Below are 18,599 nucleotides of genomic sequence, written 5' to 3'. Positions count from 1 at the left end.
AAAGAGTCAAACAGTACTGAAACAATGGAACAGAAACAATAGAAAAGTGTGAGCTGCTGCTCTAGCTATGAGGGCTGTGGAACAGAGGAATAAGGACCATTCAGGATCCTTCTGGAATGTTCAACCAGTTATCCAGGAAAAACAATTACTCTCCACAGAATTTTAAGTTTAATCTGCATTATAAACAGTTTCCTCTGTCACTTTCTTAAATCAACAAAATAATAAATCAAACCCTGATTTTTAGCATTTCGAAGGTATAAATACTCACACTAAAAAACTTAATAATGGGCTTTCTCTCCCCAATTTGAGCTGACTCCAGTATACCTCCTGTTTATATTCTCCTATGAATTTTTTTTAAACCTTTGCCTTTTTTTTTTAAACTTTACCTACTACTAATTTTAAGACAAACCAGTTTAGGCTATCAGGATTAAATGGCTTGCCAGATTTGAATCTAGGACCTCTTGTCTCTAAGCCTATCCACTGTGTTACTTAGCTGCCTCCTCTCAGATAAATTTAAGACTCCTCCTTGGAGTCTTTCCATTTTAAGTCTAATATCTAATTATGGAATGAAGAACTTTGTTTCCTGTTAATAACATCTCATTCAGCTGGCAAGGGGCAGGGGGAACAGTAGGGCTACTAACATAATGTTCTACAGCTACTAGTCACGGGTTTCTGCCTTGGGAGATTTAAGGCTGGACTTAGAAATTTAAGGCCTTAGAAATCATCTGGTCCTGTCTGCTCTTTTGACAGATGAAGAAATTGAGTTTCAAAGAGACCAAGTGACTTATCCAAAGTCACAGACAGAATGTGCCAGAACTTGGGTTTGAAATTGTGTGGAGTGAAAAATTAGTGTGTTATTCTCAAGTTATTAAGAGTTATTAATACCTAAAAGCTGGTTCTCCCCCCACCCCATCCATTTCAACAAGGTCACCCTACCTTTCTTCCTGTAGGACAAAGTGCTTTGGAGTTTGGAAATTTACCTGATACCAATCTTAAGTACCATTTTTGTCCTAGAAGTTTCTCCTATTGTATTGGAAGTTTCTTCCAGAAGGTCAAGCCATCAGCCCCTCCCAGATAATCCAGTCCCCTGAACTCCTCTCTTTATAACTGTTTCCAACTTCCTGATCATTTCTTTAAAATGTTAAATTGCTTGAATGTGCCCACTGTAAAGCTATTCCTACCCCTTATTCTGGATTTCAACCATTGTAAAAATGTTATAATACCTTCAGGGATTGTATCAGGATTCTCCTGTAAATAAGGGATTTTTCTGTGAATTATTGGGCATTTGTCTTAGGTCCATGGTGCCCCACATCTTTCTCTCTCTCTCTCTCTCTCTCTCTCTCTCTCTCTCTCTCTCTCCCCCCTCCCCAATTATATTTTAAGTGATGGTTTTCCCTGGTCATATTTTTAAATAGAGGTTAAAGAGGGTATACCTTGATATTTTCAAGATCCCCTCAATTTCCACTTCACACAACATGAAATCTGTTTCAAAATCCAATGTTTAATCTAGGGAGCCATATCTGATTCTTTCTTTGGTAGTGTGAACTTCAAACTACATCATGCTCACCACAACCTGTAGAAATACCTGTTCTTCTTATCTCCTTTACAGATAAGGAACCTCAAGTTGGGAGAGGCTGAGCAAATGACTTGCCCAGAATCACAAAGTCCAAGTCACAAAGAAGGGCTGAACACTAGTAAACAGAAATCCAAAGCCCATCTCTCTATTCACAGCTCTCTGAAAGGAGTATGGCTAGGAGCAGCAGTGGACAGAGAGCCAGGCCTGGAGATTGGGAGGTCCTGGGTTCAAATGTAGCCTCAGATACTTCCTAGGTTCCTAAGTCACTCAACCCCCATTGCCTAGCCCTTACTGTTCTGTTACCTTACAACTAATACTTAGCATTGATTTTTTTTTTAATCTTTACCTTCCCTCTTCGAGTCAACACTGTACATTGTTTACAAGAAACTACTAAGCTAGAGAAGAAAATGGTAAACCAGTTCAATATCTTTTCCAAGAAAACCCAAAATGGGGGATCATGAAGAATCAGACATGCCTAAAGTATCTGAGGTTACATTTGAACCCAGGACCTCCCTTCTCTAGGCCTGGCTCTCAATCCACTAAAGGTACCCAGCTGCCCCCAAATTCTTTGTTGATGATACCTGACAATTGCCTCTATGGATACTGTAACTGAACACCACCCCCCACTCCCCTCATCAGCTACAGTTACTGAAAAGAAAAGAAACTCAGAAAAAGTAGAGACAGACAAGCATAGAATGTAGAAATGAAGAGCCTCAGGAATTGCAATTTCTCCTATGCCACAAGTCCTTCTTTCCAGCTTGACCCCTAAAAATAGGCGCCTTCTCTCTACACCCAGAAAAGAAAGTCCTCATCACCAAAGTCCTTAGCACTGTCAAATAGTTGAACATCAGAACCAGATAGTTTCATCAATGACAATGCCATCAAGGAAGATGCATTACCATCTACTTTACTACTGCACCCTCAGGCCTATTGAGTCTTTCCCTCTGATTTGCAGTTGAAATTTCTTATTGCTATGTTCTCTAGTTAGAATGTGAGACCTTGAGAGCAGGATCTGCATCATTCTTAGAACTGTGCTTTGCCACACATAGCATGTGCTTAATGAGTGTTCTTTAATTTATTTATTCATTCATTCTGCAGCTAACACAAGGAAACACTGTTTAATGGAATGGGATGAGATTAGAAATTTCTCCCTTGGCCAAAGGCACTACCACAAGCTAGGAAAGGGATATTTATTGAGTTTTATAGGGGAAATGCATGGAGGAAGACTAATGGAGTCATTAAAAAGGGGACAGAATTGGCCAAGGAAGTCATAGTAAATACTTTGGGTTTGTTGACTATGGAACCTCTCTCTATCTCTGGGGAAAAGTCCAAAAAAAAAAAAAAAAAAAAGAGTTCCCAACCCCTAGGCCAGATAACTCTTGGGCAAGTTAAAATGTCAACACCTTTCCTGGAAAACCAAGGAAATACTCAAAACAAAAAACAGATATCTGACTGTCCCAAGCGCACTGATTAGCAACACTTTCAAATATCTCTTCACCTTCATGCCAATCCTACCCACACTGGCCAAATGAGTCCAGAATGTTCTGTCACTCTATCTCCTGAAAACAGAAAAGAGACAATAAAAAAGGAAGAAGCTAGAAGGAAGAATAAACGTGTGCTGTGGAATGCTGAAGAAAATCTCAAGATACAGACAGGGGTTTCTTGCCAGAAGATGACGGCAGAGGAAAAATGGATGAGTCTGAGTGTCTTTCTGCAAAATCCACAAGAAACAGAATGATTTAGTGCAGAACACACTACATCAGAAATCAGAGGCTAAGAATTCAAATCTATTCTCTGTCACTCGTTACTTTTATTTTCTTGGACAAGTCACTTAACCGCTCTGCAAATGAAAGGGATGGAATAGATGATTTGACACCATTTATTTGACTCTATATATTAAATTAAATGGAATAGCCATCCTCTTGGTAGTAGACATCTAGGAAAATATGCCTTTCTTCTCTAATACTCACAGCTTCTTTTCTGATTTGCAAAGAAGTAGATCAGTGGATAGAATGCTGGGCCTGGAGTGAGGAAGATTTGAGTTCAAATTTGGCTTCAGTTACTAGCTGTGTGACCCTGGGAAAGTCACTTAATTCTTTTCTGCCTCAGTTTCCTCAACCGCAAAATGAGGTTAATAATAGCACCTATTACTATTATATAATCACAGAGGGGTTATGAGTACCAAATGAGATTAACTTTGTAAAATAGTTAGCACAGTATCTGGAACACAGTAAGTACTTAATGGATGACAGAGTATGGCATATTAGGCAATTGAAATAACAGAAAGTAGAGGAGAGGAGGATGGAGAAAAGAAGTCAGGAAGGACTGGGTGACAGTTGTGAGGTGGAAGGCGTATTAAATCTAGAATTAAAGACTTTGCTCTGCCTCTTCTGAACTATGTGATTTGGGGAAAATCTAATCTCTCTAAATCTCATTTGTAAAATGAGCAAGTTGGACTAGATGGTTTCTGAGGTCTGTTTCAGCTCTAAATCTATGACTGTGTATGTCCAGATGAGATGAGAAGTCCTTTTCCATCTTAAAATGTAGGATTCTAGGATTGCAAGGAAACCTATCCTGCCCTCAAGTCCCACCTACTACAGGACCTTCTTACCATCAAGTCATTTAAACCCAAATCCAGTGAATGCCCTGCAAATGGGGCAAATGAACCAAGAGTTAGGGACTTGCCACTTCTAAATTCAATTGTGTAGTTGAGAAGACGATACAATGACAACTTTGAGGTTAATGCAGTTCAATTTGTTTTCCAGTTTGATCATTCATGGGAACTATATAGATAAGGAGTCTAAAGATAAAGAGACAAAGTTCTCTTGGAAGCATTTGACTAAAGTGCTGATATGCACAACTGAGTCTTCACAAGTCAGAGAAATGGAACTGAGTCAAGAGGGAAGTAGCACCTGAAGGGAAGAGGTTAGAATTTTTAGTTGTCTCTCCAGATCAGTGGCCTCTCAAATTAATAATCCATAGGGGCAAATGGGAAGCACAGTGAATAAAGCTCCAGGCCTGGAGGCAGGAGAACATAGTTTCATATCTGACCTCAGATACTACCTAGATGGGCAAGTCACCAAAACTGTATTGCCTGACCCATACTGCATTTCATTCTTAGAACTGAGGCTAAGACAGAGGGTATGGGTTTAAAAAAAAAAGGAGTCGATTAATTCCCAAGTATCATGCACAGCAGGTATCCAAGAAGATACTCATCCCTGTAGGATACTGATTTGCCTTTAACTATCTTCAGAGAAATGCCAGCATAGTGTAAGGTAGGTCCCATATAGAGATGGAAGAATGTGCTGTAGTTAACTCTTTTTATCTGGGATTCCATCTTGTCAGCATATGACTGAGTCCGTAGTTAACAAAATAATATAAATGTTTACATGTATACTTTATCTCCATTTTCTAGATGAAGGAACTGAGGCAGACCGAGGTTAAGTAATTTGCCCAGGATCATATAGCTAACTAATAAGTGTCTGAGGCAGGATTTGAACTCAGTTCTTCCAGACTCAAGAATTTGTATTCTATCCACTGTGTCACCTAACTACCTCAAGAAGACCTGCATTCATGTCATATTTGAAGTGACTTTGCTTAATCTCTAAGTTTTCTAAACACAACACACTAAGACCATTCATTGCAAAGAAGGATAGCCTCTATTGGTAAAGGGAGTACCTTTACCTGAGAGTTCTCAAAACAATAAATCAAAGGGCAGTGAGGTGGTTCAGTGTATAGAATGCTGGACTGGGAGTCAGGAAGGCTCATTTCCCTGAGTTCAAATCCAGCCTTAGACACTTCCCAGCTCTATGGTCCTGGGCAAGTCACTTAACCCTATCTGCCTCCATTTCCTCATCTGTAAAATGAGCTGGAGAAGGAAATGGCAAGCCACTCCAGTATCTTTGCCAAGAAAACACCAAATGGAGTCATGAAAAATCAGACATCACTGAAAAAATTGAAGAACAAAGGAATAAAACAAAATTACCCTCTTTCCAAGGGCACAATAAGCTACACTACATTAAATAAATTGATTTGGAATTATTTGAGCCATTAGGGAGTTGACATAAAGTTTGATTGAATTAATATAATTTTAATGGGTAATAGTAACTTATCCATCATATTCTCTCATATAGTCACAGTCAGAGATGCAATATGGCATAGTGAATTCATGAAAGAACTAGCTGTGCTACTTTGCAAATCATTTAACATCTCCATGCCCAGACCATAAGTTCAGACAAGTCACTGATCTGCATAGGTGGAGGGGGTTATCCTACCAAGATTTCCCCCATGCCAATGAAATGCTAGGCATCAATGAAAAAATTCATAATTGTATCCTGTTGGATAACCATTTAATTGAAGGACTTGATGCCATAGCAGATACTAGATGCTCAGACAGGACTCAAAGAATAGATTGCTGAGGATACTCACATCCCCTTTCTCTTTTAGCTTTGGATACCTTTTTTTTTTTAAACCCTTACCTTCTGTTTAAGCATCAATTCAAAGATAGAAGAGCAATGAGGGCTAGGCAATTGGGGTTAAGTGACTCATCCAAGGTCACACAACTAGGAAGTGTCAGAATCCAGATTTGAACCCAAGTACTCCTGATTCCAGCCCTGTGCTAGTTAACTGCCACTTCTCAAATACACTTTTTTAAAAAAGGGGGGGAAAAGTCCTTACTTGGTGTCTTAGAATTGGTACTAAAGTATCAGTTCCAAGGCAGAAGAGTGGTAGAAGCCAGGCAATTGGGATTAAGTGACTTACCTAGAGTCACAGCTAGGATGTGTCTGAGGTCAGATTTGAACCCCAGACTTACCATCTCCAGACCTGGCTCCCTATCTACTGAGTCACCTAGTTGCCCCTCAAATACATGTCTAAAGTCTTTTTTTATAAGAGCTCTTATTTTGGGAGGTGGGAAAGAATGAAAGGTTCCTAATTAAAGAATTAAAGTGGGGAAAATGACAGTGATATTTTTAAAAAAGAGAGTACCAATGAAATCTTAATTCAAAAAATGGAGCAGATGGAAGTTTAGAAAGGAACACAGATGAGTAGGAAAATGTTGGTAGATTTTTTTACATTAAATATATATTTGAAAATAAAGTTGTATGGGATGTCTCAAAAGTCTTAGTACTGCATTGTGTAATTTCAATTCGTGGTTTCATATACAATTCTTTTCTGTTCTTTGCATATGGGAATATTCATGCTTATTGATATTTTTCAAGATCATAATTTAATAAAAGAAAAAACATATGACTGATTCTAATTTCATGTTATAATTTCATATTTGATTCTCATTCATATTTTTTTTAAAAATCATTATGCAGTCTTGTGGGGTAACTAGAACATAGTTTATTTATACCGGGGGTACAAGCAGAATGCAACTTATAAACACCAAAGAACATAGAAGAAAAACAGGTAAAAGATGTCATCAGGAAAATATATGAGAATAGAAGATGGGCTGGTCATTTGTCAATGGTAAGTGATGACAGGTGGCCAGTCAGAGAAGTCTACTAGTAGCTTTGTGATATCAGGAAATAAAAAGGAGGGCTTCTGGCAAGTGACAAATATCTGGAAAAATGTGAATGACAGTCCCTCAAGATGCATAAGTTGTAACCTGAATCATTAGGAGAAAACCTCCAAATCAGTTCATTCATAGATCTCTTTAAGTACTTTTTTACTAACTATCAATCTAGAAGCACTTATTAGGCACTCCTATTTGCCAGAAACAAACAATTATCATGCACCTGTTTGTGCCAGACACAGGCATTTATTATGCACCCCTATGTGCCAGGTACAGGCATTTATCATGCACCCCTATATTATTATCCAGGTACTCTGCTAAGTGTTAGGGATGAAAGACCCACCTCCCTCAAGGAGCTTAACCTTGATCCAATCATAGAATATTAGAGGTGAGAGAAATCTTAAAGACTATTCTTGTCCAATCTCTTTTTATTTGCAAAAAGAGAAAAATAAGAGTGACGACAGATGTTAGCACTGGCCAGAGGTCACATTTGCTTTGGAGTAGAGCCGAGATCCTACCCTCTGAGCTCTTTTCACAGGTCTGGGATACGGTGGAAATGTAACCTATAGTGAACCTGAGGATAAGCTGTCTAAGGTACATGGTTCATAAAAGCACCAAGATATGGTTTTATTGCCAATCATTCACTTTACTGGGAGGCAGACAGGATAAGAAAATATCCTGGCTCCCCCAGAGAATTATAGGATGATTAGTATTCTTCAGAAGCTAGAACTACACCCTGGCAGCACCTTTTGTCTAAAATTGGACTTTGAGGTATTTGTTCTCCAAGGACACCTACTCATTTTCTCTAATGATTAGTCCTTGTTAGAGAACTATAGAATCCTAAAAGATCCTCCTTGGCCTATTTGCAATCCAACGAAGATAGCCAATATGGATGAGATGTTATCTATGTCACAAGGAAAGAGAGGGTTGGATTTGCTTGATTTTTTAAATTTTGTTTTCTTTTAAAGTTCTCCTGGATCCCCCCAAAAGTTCTAGCTTTCCTCTGATATCTCAATCAAATCTCCTTAGAAAGTAAGTCAACTATCAAGCATTTACTGCACCACAAGGGAAATCTAGTGAGCCAGGAGCTCAGCCTACTCAGCCTAAAGAGGTATGAAGATGTGTTGGGCCTGGATCTTCCTTTTCTGGGAAGAACCAGTCCACCAGAGAAAAAGACTATGGAGCATAGGGTGCTTCCAGTGTGAGAAGTCCAGGGCTAAAGTGAACTTCCAGGGTAAGGAGATTTCTGTGGCATACATGATAGAGAAAGTCTGGGAAAATCAGGAGAAGAGGGCCCTTTTGATCACTGGTAGATAGTAGGCTAGATGTCATGTCACTCCTCTCCTGAAAAAGCTTCAGAGCCTCCCTCTTTCCTCTAAGATGCAAACTCCCCTGATTGGATTTTTTTTTCATACTTCCCTTCCCTTCCCTTTTAGAATCAATACTAAGTAAGAGTGGGGTCAAGTGGCTTGCCCAGGGTCACACAACTAGGAAGTTTCTGAGGCCAGATTTGAACCCATGACCCCCCTTCTCTAGGCCTGGTTCTCTCTCCATTGAGGCACCCAGCTGCCCCACTCTGGTTAGAATTTAAAGCTCATCAAATTCTGCCATCAACTTTTTGTTTTTCCAGATTCATTTCATAGTACTCTTCATGATTCCTACATTTTAGCCAAGTTGGCCTTCTTTAACCCAACATTCTTTCCTCCCTGCCTTTGGCTTCCAGGTTTAGGATGTCCTCTCATCTCCTCTCACTTCATCCTCTTGGAATCCCTAACTAGCTCCCTTCAAGGTTCAGGGTAAAAATTCAGCTGCAAGACTCATTTCCTGAATCTCCCAGATGTTAGGATTTTTCCCCTCTCCACTGAAGCTACCTTGCAACTTCCTACTGAATGAAGACAAAGTCTGAAGGAAGATTTCATTCACCTAAAGGTGAATGGGCCTAAAGGTCAACTGTTTTTATGACAGATGCCATAAAAGAACCAAGTTATTGTTTTATTGCCAATAGACCATAAAATAATATATGCCCCCACCTCCTCCCATCTAGATGTAATGTAAGGTGATTTGGAAATAGGGACTGTCATCATTTCTTTCCTTTTTTTCTGAGACTTCAGGACCTACTATATAGTTCATGGCAACTAGAAGGCACTCATTAAATCCTTGTAGAATTGAATTGAATCCAGTGGAAAGAGATAGGAGAAAAAATTCAGAAAGCACACCATCAAAGAAAGTCCTTCAACAAATCCTATATATATATATTTTTTAAACCCTTACCTTCCATCTTGGAGTCAATACTGTGTATTGGCTCCAAGGCAGAAGAGTGGTAAGGGTAGGCAAGGGGGGTCAAGTGACTTGCCCATGGTCACACAGCTAGGAAATGGCTGAGGCCAGATTTGAACCTAGGACCTCCCATCTCTAGGCCTGACTCTCAATCCACTGAGCTACCCAGGTGCCCCAAATCCTATATTTTTTGTAGTTACCACACTTCTCTAGGAAAAGCTCAGAGATTTGGATAACTTTACCTTCCAAATTCAATATTCCTTTAGCAAACAACAGCTGATTTAAGTTTTCCACCCCACCCTACTACGCAGTCAGGAAGCACAAGATAGCTCAATCTTAACTTTATATGTATTTAAAGTCAAATCCACACAAAGACCTTAGAACTCAGAAGGAATTCAGCTTGACAAAGAATAGTCTGTTCTAAAAGTTCTGAGTTAGAAAGAACTTTAGTGCTTGCTTTGGCAGCATATATACTAAAATTGGAACTATACAGAGAAGATTAGCAAAGGACCCTGAACAAGGACAACACACAAATTCTTGAAATGTTCTATAAAAAAATAGAACTTTAGAGAACAGGCATTTCTAGGTAAAATGTGTGCATTAGTTACTATGTGCTCATAGACAACACACTGCCAGGGTTGGGGGGAAGGACACCAGCCCCCTCTTGTACCCCTTGAGGGGATTGATTTCTCAGCAGACAGGAAGAAAATTAGGAGAATCTCTCGCTGTATAAGGTCCACTCTGGTCTATCCTCTTTACTAGTTCTTTTTCTTTTTTTTTTTTATAGAAAAGAAGACCATCTATCTACACCAGGATCAGACAAACTACAACCCAAGGATCAAATCCTACCTGCCTCCACTTTCTGGCCCTTTGGGGTAGTTTGGAATCCAGAAATGTTTTTTTACATTTTAAAATAAGCTTTATTTATTTAAAATAATTATTTAAATAAACTTTGAGTTTATTTAAATAGATTTAAAGTTTTTTTAAGTGTAAAAACAAAACAAAACAAAACATTCTTGGCTCATGAACTCTGAAAAAACAGGAGGCAGATTGATTTGGCTCAAAGACTTTAGCTTTCCACACCCTGATCTACACTTTCAGCCCATGTTGTGAAGGACAGACTTCTGTCTGGAACATTTATCAACATCCCATAGTTATGAAACAAATAAGCTTGAAAATCTCCTGAGACTAGGTTTAATGACAATTCCCATATTGTATTGACCTAGGACAATATTTCTTTCCCCATTTACCTACGGTTGTGGCCAAAAAAAAAATGGAAAACCAATGGCCACCTAAAAACCAAAAGGAACATTTTTCAGCAGCTAAAAATACATAGGTAATATTTCAGCTTCAGAAAGGGAAATACTTCTGACTTCCTCTAAATCTTTTGTTTAGAGCCATCCCTATATTAAGTGGAGCTACAGGAAAGGACTTGATGCACACTCAACAGCAAGCTTTGCTTCAGGACATGAAAACACAAATTCATGCAACTGCCTGAGCTAAAGTCTAAGTTTACTGTTGTTAGCCTCTTGTTTCATGTGTTCTCAGCTAAGCGGCACAGTGGAAAAAATTCTGGGCCAAGGGTCAGGAAGACCTGTGTTTCAAATCCAGATTCAGATGCTTACTAGCTATGTGATACTAAATAAGTCACTTAGTGTCTGTTTGCCTCAGTTTCCTCAACTATAAAAGGGGAATAATAGTACTTACCTCCCAGGTAAGTGTTATAAGCAGCAAGTAAGATAATAATTGCAATGCACTCAGCACAGTGCCTGGTGCATATTTTTGTTATTACCATTATTGTTATCGTTTTCCTTATTATTATCCAATGGCTCCATAATTTGTAGCACTGGTCTACCATACTCAACTCATACTTGCAAGTTGGGACTCCCAAAGGATATCTTACCCAGGCTGAAGGTACTCTGTTGATCTGCCTTCCTTAAATTGAAGCTCCTGAGCCCACACTAATGTGTTCCATTTTCAGTAGTAAAAAGGAGGATGCAAGTTGTTCAAATCAAGGACATTTGCTAAAATGGTATGATTAGAAACGTTCTATCTTCCATTTAAATTTAGAAAATACTCTCCCACAAATATAAATATTATCAGAGGGAAGATTAGAGACCTAGAGTCCAAAGACAGCAAGAATCTGCTTAAAGAAAGATTGTAGGTAGGATTCATTTGACCCCTGTAATGTCAAGTATCTTCTAGCTGCCCCATTTACCTCCATCAAATAATTTCTATTGGACATTATTGTATACAGTCCTGATACTAATGAATATTGCTTCATTGAACTATCTTGGCCAGGTTACTGCTATTCACCTGATTCTTTGTGTAAGCTAACTTTTCTTTTTTTTTTTCCTCTGCTTTTCTCTTTTTTTCCTCTTTTCAAGAAAGCAGTCACTGACCCCAGGATCAGAAGTTTTCTCCTGTTTTGCTCTCAGAGTCTTGGCTTAAAGATTTCCTATCACCTAAGAATAAGATTCTTAGCCCCAAGTGCCAAACCCTTTAGGACAAAGACCAAGGTAGTCCAAGAAAGCTTTTTCACTTTCAATAGCAGGTATTCTTTTCATTTGAGAACAATGAATCCACAATGTCTTTTCTCCTATCTTGATTGCTATAGTAGTTGTTGAAAGTACTTAGAATTGACCTTCCCAGGCCAGCTGGGTTCTTCCAGTACACTGAAAGGTTTTTATATACACTGTATCTCCAGGATGTAAATCATGTAATGAAAAGTCTATAGGTTCAGCTTGCACTACAGCTCATGATTCATGAAGTTCTTTTATCTTAATTTGTAGATCTCTAATGTATGTGGCAATATTAGTGTCTCCTCCTAACAATGATGTATATACAGGGTTAAATGATTTTGCATGAATAGGTGGATCACCAAACAGTATCTCAAATGGTGAGATGTGTAGATCTCCCCTTGGCCTACTTCACAGGTAGAACAATGCTAAAGGTAGAGCATCAGACCATTTCAAATGAATCTCAGTACATAATTTGGACATCATTATCTTTACTTCTCTGTTCATTCTCTCCATTTGTCCTGAGCTCTGTGGGTGGTATGGCACATGAAATTTTGATGTAATACCTAGGCATGAATATATTTGTGATAAAACTGAATCTGTAAAGTGTGTTCCCTTATCTGAATCAATTCTTGCTGGTAACCCAAATCAAGGTATGATTTCTTTTAGTAATATTTTGGATACAAATGCTGATGTGGCTCTTGCAGTTGTAAATGCCTCCCGTCATCTTGTTAGCTAGTCTACTATAACTAAACAAAATTTGTAACATCCAGCTTTTGGCATTGTTATAAAGTCAATTTGGAGATACTCAAATGGAGTGTAGGCTAATGGACATCTCCCCAAACACCTTTCCTCAAAACCTATGCTGGTTATACTCTTGGCAAGTTGCACAAGCTACATAGACTTTTGATGTGATATTTGTAATCCCAGGGGCTATCCATACTTTCTTTACCAAATCTACAATGCCTAGTGTTCCAAAATGACCATTTTTATGGATATATTGGCAAATTTGTTGATAAAAAATTCTAGGAAGTTTGATTTACCTTCTGATGCCACCCATAAACCATTAATTTGTTTAGCCTTAAAGTTTTGGTTGCATTTCTTAACCTCTTTCTCATTATATGCAAGGAAAAAATCTGCTTCATTTATAATTGTCAAATTTAAAATCAATTCAGGGCCTTCTATAGCAATGAGTTTTGCAGCAACATGTACTTTGTAGTTTCCTTTCTAAAAAAACTCAGTTCCACCTGTGTGGGAAGAGCAAGCCAGGATTTCAGGTAGTTGGAGAGCTGAAAGAACTTCCTTTAAAATATTTGCATTCACAATGGTTTTGCTAGCTGATGTTAAGAAACTCCTTTGAAGTCAGAGTGCCCACAGCATGACATATTACAAAGGCATATTTTGAATCTGTATAGATTGTTGCTTTTTTTGTCTCTTGCTATTACACAGGCTTGGTTTAATGCTATTAATTCTGCTCCTTGTGCATTTAGATTTGATGGAAGTGAAGTTGACCACATAGTTGCAAATTCTGTAACTACAGCTGCTCTAGTGTAATGTATACCATTTCTCATGAAGGAAGAATCATCCGTAAACAAAATTAGATCTGCATTTTCTAATGGGGTGTCTATGATATTTTCACATGGTTTTTCTACTATAGACACTAATGATTAGCAATGATTCTCCTGTGATTAGTAAATCTGGAAGCAAGGTAGCAGGCTTGAGTGTTGTGCAGAGTTTAAAGTGATATTTTCATTGCCTAATAAAGTTATTTCATTAAAAGTGTGTTAGTTAAAATCACCTAGGGTTCTATCTGGAAGGATTGAACTTCAATATAGTGTTTGACCTCAATATAGTGTGGGGGACCTTAAAACTACATTTTCTGTGGTCCAACGGGTTTCCTGTTTTGGATTACATATTCAAGGTGAGGGACAGCTTTAAATAGGGGTAAGTGACTTTGAACTGGCTCTCTTTAGCTACCTGGGCGCGCGATATGAAAGGTAAAATGGCTGAGGCAGCAGTTTGAATACTTAACAGGCACGTGGTCTAATGATTTTATCTCTATTAGCATGGCTTCTATTAAAATACTATTCACCCTTTTAATATCAGCCTTCATCATTTTTAAAAACAACAAAAGACGGTCTGCCTTTTGATGCAGCCATACCACTGCTGCATTTCTACCCCAAAGAGATAATATGGAAAAAGACTTGTAAAAAAATATTTATGGCCTCGCTCTTCGTGGGGGCAAAAAATTGGAAAATGAGAGAATGTCCTTCAATTGGGGAATGGCTGAGCAAATTGTGGTATCTGTTGGTGATGGAATACTATTGTGCTCAAAGGAATAATGAACTGGAGGAATTCCATGTGAACTGGAATGACCTCCAGGAATTGATGCAGAGTGAAAGAAGCAGAACCAGGAGAACCTTATACAAAGAGACTAATACACTGCAGTACAATCGAATGTAACATACTTCTCTACTAGCAGCAATGCAATGATCCAGGACAATTCTGAGGAACTTATGAGAAAGAACACTATTCACATCCAGAGAAAGAACTATAGAAGTAGAAACACAGAATAAAAACAACTGCTTGATCACATGGGTTGATGGGGATATGATTAGGGATGTAGACTCTAAGTGATCACCCTAATGCAAATATTAATTATATGGAAATAGGTCTTGATCAATGATACATGTAAAACCCAATAGAATTGCTTGTTGGCTATGGGAGGGGGATGGAAGGAAGGGAGAAAAGAACATGAATCATGGAAAAATATTCAAAATTAATTAAATAAATAAAAATGTCAAGACAAAAAATAAAGTTATTTCAAATCTTGTAAGCCTTTGCTCTGAGAATGCCTGTGTTCTCTGTCTTATCAGTAATGCTTCTACTTCATGAGGGCACATTATTGTTCGTGGGCATCCCAACACTAAGTCTGCATATTTTGTTACTAGTAAAGCTGTTGCAGCAACTCCTCTGAGGCATAGAGGTGCTCCAGAAGCTATTGGGTCTAATTGAGCTGAATAATATGCAATAGGAGACTGAACAGGTCCTAAAGCTTGTGTTAAAATGCCTCAGGTTACTCTTCTTCATTCATGCACATGCTGAGTGAATGGTTTCTTATAATTGAAGATGCCTAGAGCAGGGGCAGATAAAATGGCTTGTTTTAATTTGGTAAGCACTACTAGGTATTCTGCATCCAATTTAAGTTATTCAGTGACTGTATCCTTTGTCAATGCTATAAGTGGTTTAGTATTGTCTCCATAGCAAGGAATCTGTTGCCTGCAAAAACCCAAGTTCCCAAAATTTGTCTTAATTGTCTTTTAGTGGATGGAGCACTCAATTTTTGGATATCTTCAGTATGTTTAGGAGAAATGAAACATGAACCTTCAGATAAAACACATCCTAAATACTCCACTTTGGGGAGACACCACTGAACCTTTGATTTTGAGATTGTGTGTCCTCTCTTATATAATTCCAACAGGAGATGTTTGCTATCTTCTTGGTATGCTGCAGCATTTGGCAAGGCCAAGAGCAAATCATTCACAAAATGTATTAAACAGCTCTCCTTAAGCTCAATATTTACCAAATCTTGTGTCAAAATTTGGGAAAATAAAGTTGGGCTTTCTAAATAACCCTGAGGCAGACAGCACCATGTATATTGAAACCATTTCCATGTGAATGCAAATATGTTTTAGGTATTTTCATGGATGGTATTGAAAAAAAGGCAGAAAACAAATCTATTACTATAAAATATTTCACAGTGCTAGGAATAGAGGAAATAATAGTTGGAACAACAGGATGTCTTTTGATAACATGATTATTAATAGCCCTTAAATCTCATACAAATTGATATACAGGTTTTCCATTTTCATCTAATTTCATTTTTTTAATAAGCAAAATAGCTGTATTGTGTTCTTATTTGCAGGGAATTATTATTTTCTATTTGATTAAGGAATTTATCACTGGGCTAATTCCTTTGATTTCTTCTTCTGATAACATGTTTTGCAAAATAGAGGGAGATTGATTACCTCCCATTCTAATTTAAACAAGAATAGCTGATTGTAGCAGGACTACATTGGTAGAAGATGACCAGAGAGTTTCAGGTATATCTGTTGGTATTTTAAAGGTTGGAGTTTTATCCACCTACTGATTATCTAAAAAAAGTATTGGGAACAAATTTAGAGATTCTTCAAGTAGTTCTAATGTAATATCACCATCCTGAGTACATATTATTGTGACTCTTAATTTGCAAAAAAGATGTCTCCCCAATAAATTCATAGGGGAGTTAGGCATTAAAAAATGAATGCTCCATGGATAAGGTCCCATGGACACCATTCGTAATGAAAGCTTTTGGACTTCCAAAATGTGTTCCAGACACTCTGACAACACTAAGAGAGCCAATAGAATTACAATTAGGATCAGGTGTGCTTATTAGTACAGATCTTGATGCCTCAGTATCTAAAAGACAATCATATAACATATTCCCTGTTTTCAGACTTACATGTGGTTTGTTACTATCTAGAAGAGAATAGCCTGGAATAATTGGTGTAATTATATCTGTATATGGAAAAATCAAATGTTTCACTATTTAATTATATGATTGTCTTTTAGATACTGAGGCATCAAGACTACTCCCACAGTTCTTCCTCTGAATGTGGCTAGTTTTCTTTCTCATAAGTCCCTCAGCCTTGCTCTGGATCCTTATATTGCTGCTAGTAGAGAAGTCCATCGTGTTCAATTGTACTACAGTGTATCAGTCTCTGTGTACAATGTTCTCCTGGATCTGCTCCTTTCACACTGCTCCTCAGTTCCTAGAGGTCATTCCAGTTCACATGGAATTCCTCCAGTTCTTTATTTCTATGAGCATAATAGCATTCCATTACCAACAGATACCACAATTTGTTCAGCCATTCCCCAATTGAAGGACATTCTCTCATTTTCCAATTTTTTTGCCACCACAAAGAGTGTGACTATAAATATTTTTGTACAAGTCTTTTTCCTTATTATCTCTTTGGGGGTATAAACCAAGCAGTGCTATGGCTAGATCAAAAGGCAGATAATATTTTAAAGCCCTTTGAGCATAGTTCCAAATTGCCATCCAGAATGGTTGGATCAGTTCACAACTCCACCAGCAATGCATTAATGTCCCAATTCTGCCACAGCCCCTCCAACATTCATTACTCTCACTTGTTGTCATTTTAGCCAATCTGCTAGGTGTGAGATGATACTTCAGAGTTGTTTTGATTTGCATTTCTCTATTTATTAGAGATTTAGAACACTTTCTCATGTGTTTATTGATAGTTTTAATTTCTTTATCTGAGAATTGCCTATTGATGTCCCTTGCCCATTTATCAATTGGGAGGTGGTTTGATTTTTTGTACAATTGGTTTAGCTCCTTGTATATTTGAGTAATTAGACCTTTATCTGAGTTTTTCGTTATAAAGATTTTTTTCCTAATTTGTTGTTTCCCTTCTAATTTTGGTAGCATTGGTTTTGTCTGTACAAAAACTTTTCAGTTTAATGTAGTCAACATTATTTATTTTATATTTTGTGATTTTTTTCTAACTCTTGCTTGGTTTTAAAATCTTTCCCTTCCCATATATCTGACAAGTATACAATTCTGTGCTCACCCAATTCACCTATATTTTCCTTATTTATATTCAAGTCATTCACCCATTCTGAGTTTGTCTTGGTATAGGGTGTGAGATGTTGATCTAGACCCAATCTCTTCCATATTGTTTTCCAATTTTCCCAGTATTTTTGTCAAATAGTGAGTTTTTGTCCCAAAAGCTGGGTTCTTTGGGTTTATTGAAAATTGTTTAGCTAAGGTCACTTACCCCTAGTCTATTCCACTGATCCTCCCTTCTGTCTCTTTGCCAGTACCATATTGTTTTGATGACTACTGCTTTGTACTACAGTTTAAGATCTGGTACTACTAGGCCACCTTCCTTCATATTTTTTTCATTCTTTCCCTTGATATTCTTGGTCTTTTGTTCTTCCAAATGAACTTTTTAATAGTTTTTCTAATTCATTAAAAAAGTTTTTTGGTAGTTTGATAGGTATAGCTCTAAATATGTAAATTAATTTGGGTAGGATGGTCATTTTTATTATGTTAGCTTGTCTTACCCATGAACACTCAATTTTTTTAATATTTATTTTTTAGAAAAGTTAACATGGTTACATGATTCATGCTCTTACTTTTACATGGTTACATGATTCATGCTCTTACTTTCCCCTTCACCCTCTGAGCTCCCCCCACCATAGCCAGTGTGTATTTCCACTGATTTAAACATGTGTCATTGATCAAGGCCTGTTTCCAAATTGTTGATAGTTGCCTTGGTGTGGTAGTTTTGATTCTACATCCCCAATCATGTCCGCCTCAACCCATGTGTTCAAACAGTTGCTTTTCTTCTGTGTTTCCACTCCTGCAATTCTTCCTCTGAATGTGGGTAATGTTCTTTTTCATAAATGCCTCAGAATTGTCCTGGGTCATTGCATTGCTGCTAGTAGAGAAGTCCATTACATAATATTTTAGCACAGTGTATTGGTCTCTGTGTACAATGTTCTTCTGGCTCTGCTCCTTTCGCTCTGCATCAATTCCTAGAGGTCTTTCCAGTTCACATGGAATTCCTCCAGTTTATTATTCCTTTGAGCACAATAGTATTCCATCACCAGCATATACCACAATTTGTTCAGCCATTCCCCAATT

General features: G+C 37.8%; 1 non-coding gene across 1 annotated transcript; it reads left to right on the top strand.

Annotated features, from left to right (window-relative positions):
* The first annotated feature begins 9,820 nt into the window (after positions 1 to 9,820).
* On the top strand, positions 9,821 to 9,928 carry LOC123232709. The gene has a single exon (XR_006505232.1). It is a non-coding gene; the product is annotated as a U6 spliceosomal RNA (small nuclear RNA).
* The last annotated feature ends 8,671 nt before the right edge of the window (positions 9,929 to 18,599 follow it).

Source organism: Gracilinanus agilis, chromosome 1 (assembly GCF_016433145.1).
Source record: "Gracilinanus agilis isolate LMUSP501 chromosome 1, AgileGrace, whole genome shotgun sequence".
NCBI classification, from domain to species: Eukaryota; Metazoa; Chordata; class Mammalia; order Didelphimorphia; family Didelphidae; genus Gracilinanus; species Gracilinanus agilis.
Note: the sequence above shows the minus strand (reverse complement) of the source record. Positions and strands in the feature narration are given on the sequence as shown.